The sequence below is a fragment of the Ruditapes philippinarum genome, unplaced genomic scaffold, assembly GCF_026571515.1.
Source record: "Ruditapes philippinarum isolate M1 unplaced genomic scaffold, ASM2657151v2 ctg24884_1_1_1_1, whole genome shotgun sequence".
In the NCBI taxonomy this organism is placed as follows: domain Eukaryota; kingdom Metazoa; phylum Mollusca; class Bivalvia; order Venerida; family Veneridae; genus Ruditapes; species Ruditapes philippinarum.
Genome location: NW_026866735.1, coordinates 1 through 7,580, shown reverse-complemented (window position 1 = coordinate 7,580; position 7,580 = coordinate 1). Strand labels below are relative to the sequence as shown.

Below are 7,580 nucleotides of genomic sequence, written 5' to 3'. Positions count from 1 at the left end.
TTTTAAAGTTTAATATGAATGTAAGTATCTTTGTACATATCTCTCAGGACATTTAAAAAAGAAATAGTATCAAAATCCTTGGAAAAATCTCCACAACAGGTTTAAAGCTATAAAGTTTTCAATAATAGTACAAACATATGATCACTAGTGCGTGCCCTTTAGCTGAAAACCTATTTGTACATTGTGTAAAATATCATTTTTATCCAAATATTCTGTAGTCTGTTATGTAAATTTGTTAAACTATAATTCACCAACCTGGAGAAAACATGCTTTTTTCTGTTGTAGTAATCCACAAATACTTAAATAACGATAATGTTCCAGTTTTAAAGGTTTATATTATACAAAGTAAGAACGGGTTTTTCCAAATACAGTATCAATTAAATTTTACAGGTATGTTAATTTTTAATCTAAGTTACGTCATGTGACTTGCGAGATTTTACGATACTTTGCACTTCCGGGTACAAACAAAAATCAACATTGCTAATCTATATTTGGTATATTTGTATGCCAGTGGGAACGGAAATTGACAGACATTTTTTGTTTTATAACGAAATGCAAATGGTTTCATCTCAATGAAAGACACTACGTATAATCTTCAGGTGGGTGTGTCATTTCGAATTCAGTTTATCGCAATTAATGTTGTTACATTTTCATTTCCATGTTATTCTAATAAATTAGTGCATTGATACAACTTAATTCGCATCGATTTTCTATAGCGCAATGTGATTATGTGTTATTGGCGTCCGCTCCGAAGCGCGACGCCCTATATGGAATGAAATCCGATTTTGTGAAAGGGCAATTGCAATTTCTCGGGCCTTTTAGTCAGTCATAAAAGCCAATTATTCCGATTGGTATGAGGGTGTTTGATTATTAAAAATAAAGTGTCGCGATATGTTCAATGAATAGCGAACTGGAGAAGTTCGCAATGCAAACATATTCACAAAGAAATAATCTTTTCCGAACACATTCAAATGAAATAATCTTTTCTGTCAATTAATCGCGCTCTTCGGATTTTTTATTAATCATTTTGTAGTACACAGTGGGTATTAAGTAATAGTTATAGTATATGAAACGAGTTAGTTACGAGGATATAACACTGGCTTGGATGACATCAAAGGATGTTTCTGCTAGAAAAATGGCGAGACAATTTTTTGCAGAAACATCCCGAGATGTCCCCTAGCCAGTGTTATATCCTCTTAACCATCGAGTTTCATATACTATAACTATTTTATCGCAATGGAATCACGTTTTCTTTTTCTTGTAACAGAAATAAATAAATAAATAAATCGTTAGCTTCATTACAGCTATTTATGATAAGGTATTTTTTTAAAGTTGTTTTCGCTGCCGCAAAAAAGATATACAAAAGCCATCCAATGTTAGAGGCGGATTGTAAACTGTTACCAATATTGATTCAAGATTAAAGGGCTTTTTTTCAGTGCTAATAATTCATTCAGCGGATGTACCTTTTGATTAAATGAGAGTAAATTTCAATTCATTAATTATCTTTGTTTATAGTTTTTATTGTATTTATTTATTTTATTTTATTTTATTGATTCCATTTTTTTTTGCTACTGGGAATGTTCGTTATCCCTGCCCTATTGGGGCCTCTGTGAAAATGAAAACTACACTGATATATACAAGGTGCGAAAAAAAACTCAACTGCTTATATAGCAGTCGAGTTTGTTTCCTATATGAATCAATGAAAAAACTGTTCTGCTATATATCAATACAGATTTCAAATGCTCATTGAAGTGTACTGAGTATAATGGGTAAGTAAGAACAAAGAAAATTTCGAAACCGTGCGATAATGTATGTTATTGTTGTGCATGTATCCGAAAGCTATAACCTTAACATTGTGAAAGACCGAAAATCTATTTATAGAAGCAGTTTTAGTTTAACGAAACGGTCATTCGTGTCGCGCACAATTTATGGTAATAAATAACAAACTGGAGAATTTTGAAGGAAATGAAATGGAAACATATTCAAACAATTAATTGCATTCGTTATAAATCTATAGAAAAAAAATTTAAGTATGCCAATTTTTACGAATTGTTATATCATAGTATTATCATTTTGTAAAAGACTTTTCCGTATGTTCTTTCCGGTTTTCTTTTTTACAGCCCTGAGTGCACTTATGACATTTTTACCGTGAATAATTAAATCGACCAAGTTCAGAACTTTATATGTCGCTTCTATTTTGACGTTGGGCGACAATTAATAGGTCTAGCAGTAGTATACTATAAAACCTATTCGCTGTCCAATGATCTTTTTCTAAAATCGACTCTGATCTCCCTATTGATTTTGACTACTATTTTGTATGTTCCAAAAAAAAAAAAAATACCACATGAACTTGAAATTCTATCAAATAACCAATATTAATGATAATATCAAAAATACCCCTAATAGTATAAATAAACTTAAACCATATGGGGAGTATATTTTGCATATTATCATTGACCTGTATATTTTGGATATTATCGTTAATATTGATAAAAGCTCCTGTGGAAAAAAAACAAGTAGTATTTTAATCTCCAGCATGCCTACCAAAGTTCATAATGAACAATGTCTTTCGTCCACCCATTCATAAATGATATACAATTCTGGAAAAACCAATAAACCATTGAAAAGTTTATAATCATATGTCTACTAGTTAATCTTCACTTGCTGCATTTCTTGCTTGGACGCCTTTGGTGCTTTGCATCAATGCTTTTCTTGTAAGTGTTATGTATAGAAACTTCGGACTCGGACAGAATGTTTTATAATGGTTATCAGTGTGCTTAAGTTAAATATATTTCCTTCTAACTGAAAATAGAGTAAAACCCAAATTGTCAAGCTATTTAAACAAGTTAAATGGTCATAAAATTTAGTGAAATATTTTGCTCGTGTAGGTATATAGACTGAGGACAGTGGTGCTGTGAATGAGGTCAGTATCCGATGTAACTTGTAGGAATACAAATGACATGATGTAGCTGCTGCATAATCGTTTTGGTAAGAAATACACAGAAAACAATTAAAATCTTGTATAACATTATGTTCTCGTTTTTGTACATAATTACATTTAAGCTAAGTAAACAAACAGTATGACATATATATATAGTTTATTTCTGTTAAATACTGATTTAAAGTATTTTTTTCTAAAGTAAGACATTTTAAGGTATTTTCAAGTAAAAATCTATGTTCTGTTAATGATTAATACAACTTAGTCACTATCACATTTCAATCTATAATTTGTTTGCCCACTGTTAAGAAGTATTGATCAGTAGTCAAAGCAAATCTACATATATAAACTAAACTAGGACACCACGAAGTGTTTTTACCTTTTCAACATTATTTTCTATTCATGACAATACTAAATTTAGGTATGAAATTGAACGATATTGTAGCTGACTTATTATTACTGCTTTCATCTTATGATAAATTTTCTTTATATGCTTTATATGCAGGTATGTGATTCTATGATTGGATCTGGAGTACTTGTCATGACTCTTGAATTATTTTGGAGTCTTCACTACCAGATAGAAACCAGCTTGTGATACCACCAGACACAGTTGAAAGGAAATGTCATACACATCCATGGACAAGACAATGGTAGAGACATGGCAATCCATTACAGATTTTGACTGAATTAAAGCTTCTTATAGCTCAATGACTTATGTTTACACTCTGACAGCATTGTTGTATTCTAATAAAAGCTAAGATTGAAGACACTTCAAAGATGAATATCAGTGTGAAAATGTTAAACAAAATATCTGTTTTTGTTTGAAATAAATAACCTGCCATTTTTTACTTTGTATTAACTTATATTTGACTTTCTTTAACAGAGAAAATTTATCTTCTGCGAAAGACTGCCAAAAACAATTTCAACCAGGCATCAGACTAGTTGCAAAACAAGTCAAGATGAAATTGTTATGCATAGACTTGTGAGGTGATAAGAATGGTATAAAGATAAATTTGTTACACTCAAATTTTTCATCTATTTATTTTTATTTGAGCAAAGTCATACCATCTACTTGATCACAGTAATTGTAAAAGCAATTAATGTTATCTATTAACATTTTATTAATGTATCAGTTTTAATGGCACATAATGCCTCAGAAATGCTTTTATGCTTATTTCTCAAAAGCTTTTGTATTTTGTGTCCTGTTACAGTTTTCAAAAAGTAACTGATTTGCAAATAACCTGAACCATCATTCGCTTCTCTTACTTTTTAGCAGTAAGTAAAGTTATTTTGAATGAGTATTTTGTATGGAAGTCAATATACTGCTGTGTTTAAATTTTGTGACAAATATTTTCATTGCACTTCTTTCTTCAGGTTATAAGCATATGATATGCTATATAACCATTATCTTTATATAATACGGGATTACATAAAAGCTCGAGCAAAACTTAGAAAGTCTTCTATAAATGTTTAACGTGATATTTGTACTGATGGCAACATTGAAGTGTCTTATGGAACTATTTTGAACGGATCCATAAACTAAACAATTAATGGACACGAGTCAATTAAAAATGCCTGTGTGTCTAACAGAAAACTGACAATACATTCATAAAGTCAAGCATATTATTGGCAAAGTATTTCAATTACCCAGATAGCCCATATCGCAGGGATATCAATCGTGTCAAATCAAACGCTTGCAATTAGGCGAATAATTGCAAGATGGATACAACATTTGCTAACATCTGACCAGAAAAAAAGAGTTAAATGCGCTCGAAAATTACTGAATCTTGTTTCCTAAATATGACAGACACTGTACTTCGAATATTGTAACTGGTGAAGGAAGCTGGTTTCACTTTTTTATGCCAGTTCGCAAGTGTACCAATAAGACTTGGGCCACCTAATATTGCCGTCGACCATGCATTGCCAAACGATTCACAGGATCTCTTTTAACTTCTTCCGGACGTGTCTGTCCATTTTGTTTCTTTCACTGTTGTGTCTATTATGTCCTTCTACTGTTCCATTTCTATATGTCCATGGCTTGTCATGTCATTCTCATAATGTTTTATTGTCATCTACCAATATTTACTTACTAACCGTTTCTTCCATATGTTTTACTTTTTCATCTCCGCCAAGCGGATTATTCCTTATTTTACATGTTTCGCTGACGTTTTTCCTCTAACATCTTTCTCTCTCTAAGAAGTCGCACTCTCCTTTCATTCTGTTTCTCTTATGTCTTTCTATTGTCACGTCACAATCGTTCTATGCTTTTAACTAAATTATCTGTATAGATTTAAATCCATCCCGTACGAAAACAAACTCGTGTATTACAACTGTAAAATGACTGAAAAACACCTGTTTTTTTAAAATACAGGTCTTAGAGACCTGTATTTGCTGAATCTGATATTTTTCCTAAGAAATACAGGTGTATTTAATAATTTTACAGGTGTATTTTTGAGACAAGACCTGTGTTTTAGATGTACACATGTAATTCTGATACTTAGAAAATATTGAGCAGATATTTGGTGCTGAAAATAATCTAAGTCCAAAAGTACAACTGTATTTTCTATGGTAAAGATGTAGAATAACTTTTACACTTAGATCATCTTTTTCAAAACAACCTAGAAAATTTGTCCTTATTTAAATACTTTAGTATCTTTAATGCAGTTGTACAGACTGGATGGACATTATTTACACTAAGGATTTATTTTTTAACATTATGTAATCAACATTGAACTAAGAATGCTATCTAAATGTTAATATACATGTACATTCTATATGATCATTTAGTTTAAAATTATATAAAATAGTTCACAATTAGGCATGTACTTGCTTTTTTGTAAGTTTAAAAAACAACACAACAAAACTGGTACTTATTCAAGACTCCCAAGTTTGTTTGTAAATTTGCAGACATTATGAGTTTTTCTTCCCTCTGTAAAGTAAATTGTGTATGAAATATACATTAAGCTCTCTTAATCTAGTTTGTAATATAAATGACCTGTTGATTATTTCTTATAAATAGGATAAATAAATAAACACTGCCTGAACCAGTACTCTACAACGATTTTACACCACTGACTGATTTAACACCACTAACCAATCTGATAATGGAAACCACCTGTTTTCCCACCATAAATTCTGCTATAGTCCAGACTCTTCCATTTGATTTTTTGGGGAGAAACAATTTTAAAAAACTTATATGAAGTCTGTTTAGAAGGACATTGCAAAGTAATTTTGAAAAGAAAATTATGAATTTGAAATTCTACATTACACATTTATTTTCTTATGATTGTGAAGATAAAATGATGGGTGCTCTGATTTTTGGAATAACCCTGTTTAACATCATGCATGATGGACTTGTCTAAAATTTGAAATCTGAGGCATTTGGTTCAGCAGGATTGGAAATTAGTGCTCATGTATCACAAAGTATCTTATTTACAATTAATAAATTGTGGAGATATATTATAAGCAATTTTCAAGATAATATCTTGTATAAAATGTTTGGGTGTATATTTCAAAGGAAAAATGTCAAGACTATAGTCTTGTTAATGTAAATGACAATATTCTGGATTAAATGAAATTTGAATGCTGCATTATTACCTTGGACAAGATGAAAACCAGAATCATAAAAAAATAAGGTAATAACTTTTTCTTATTTTTAAAGATTTAGTAGAGACAAATGCACAAAATTTCTGATAAAAGTACATTTATTTATTCAAAGGAAAAATATATTTGCACCTAGTATGTTTACATTAGGGTGTGTTTTTTTCATCCCTACCTGTATTTTTGACCTGTAAAATTTTATACCTATATTTTTGAGCTGAAAAAATATACACCTGTATTTTTAGACCTGCAAAATTTTACACCTGTATTTATTTGTTTGTTTTGAATTTTACGTCACATCGACACAGTATAGGTGATATCGCGACGTTCCAGCTTTACTGGTGGAGGAAGACCTCAGGTGCCTTCCGTGCATTATATCAGGCACGAACGGACACCTGAGTAGAACCACCGACGTTCCGTAAGCTAGCTGGATAGCTTCCTCACATGAAAGAATCCAAAGTCCCTGTAGGGATTCGAACCCTAAGCGGTGAGGGACAAGTGGTTTGAAGTCAACGACCATAACCACTCGGCCACGGACGCCCCAACCTGTATTTAAAACAGATGTAAAGCAGTACAACTATATTTTGGACCCGTATAAAAATACGGTTAATTTACATATTTCGTTCATAGTACAGGTGTAAAACGGCTGTATTTTTGAGAAAAAAAACAGGTGTAATTTGCTATAAGTTTATCTAAACTGAAGAAAAATACAGCTGTAATTTTTAACAGAAAACAGGTGTATTTTAGGCAAAAATACAGGAGTAAAATTTCGTACAGGATAGTTTTCTTTTTCTAGTCTTGCTACTGTAAAAAGTGCCAATTTCCTAATATAAAAAATAAACTTAAGGTTCATTTTCTTTAATTTGTAGTTGGTACTTACACAACCAGCACGACAATGTACGAAAGACCGGTGGTGACATTTCACGTTCATGAATTCATGATTTCAAGATTTTAAATTCATTACTTTTAGAGTGAAATGTTGAATTTTTAAATCGTGAATTCATGAATTCATAATTTCATAATTTCACGATTTCTTTTAAAA

The 7,580-nt window shown here is 31.1% G+C and overlaps 1 long non-coding RNA gene across 1 annotated transcript; it reads left to right on the top strand.

The window, feature by feature from the left end:
• Positions 1-21: 21 nt before the first annotated feature.
• On the top strand, positions 22-3,641 carry LOC132733541 (uncharacterized). Its single transcript, XR_009626177.1, has 3 exons — positions 22-599; positions 2,889-2,988; positions 3,444-3,641. It is a non-coding gene; the product is annotated as an uncharacterized LOC132733541 (long non-coding RNA).
• The last annotated feature ends 3,939 nt before the right edge of the window (positions 3,642-7,580 follow it).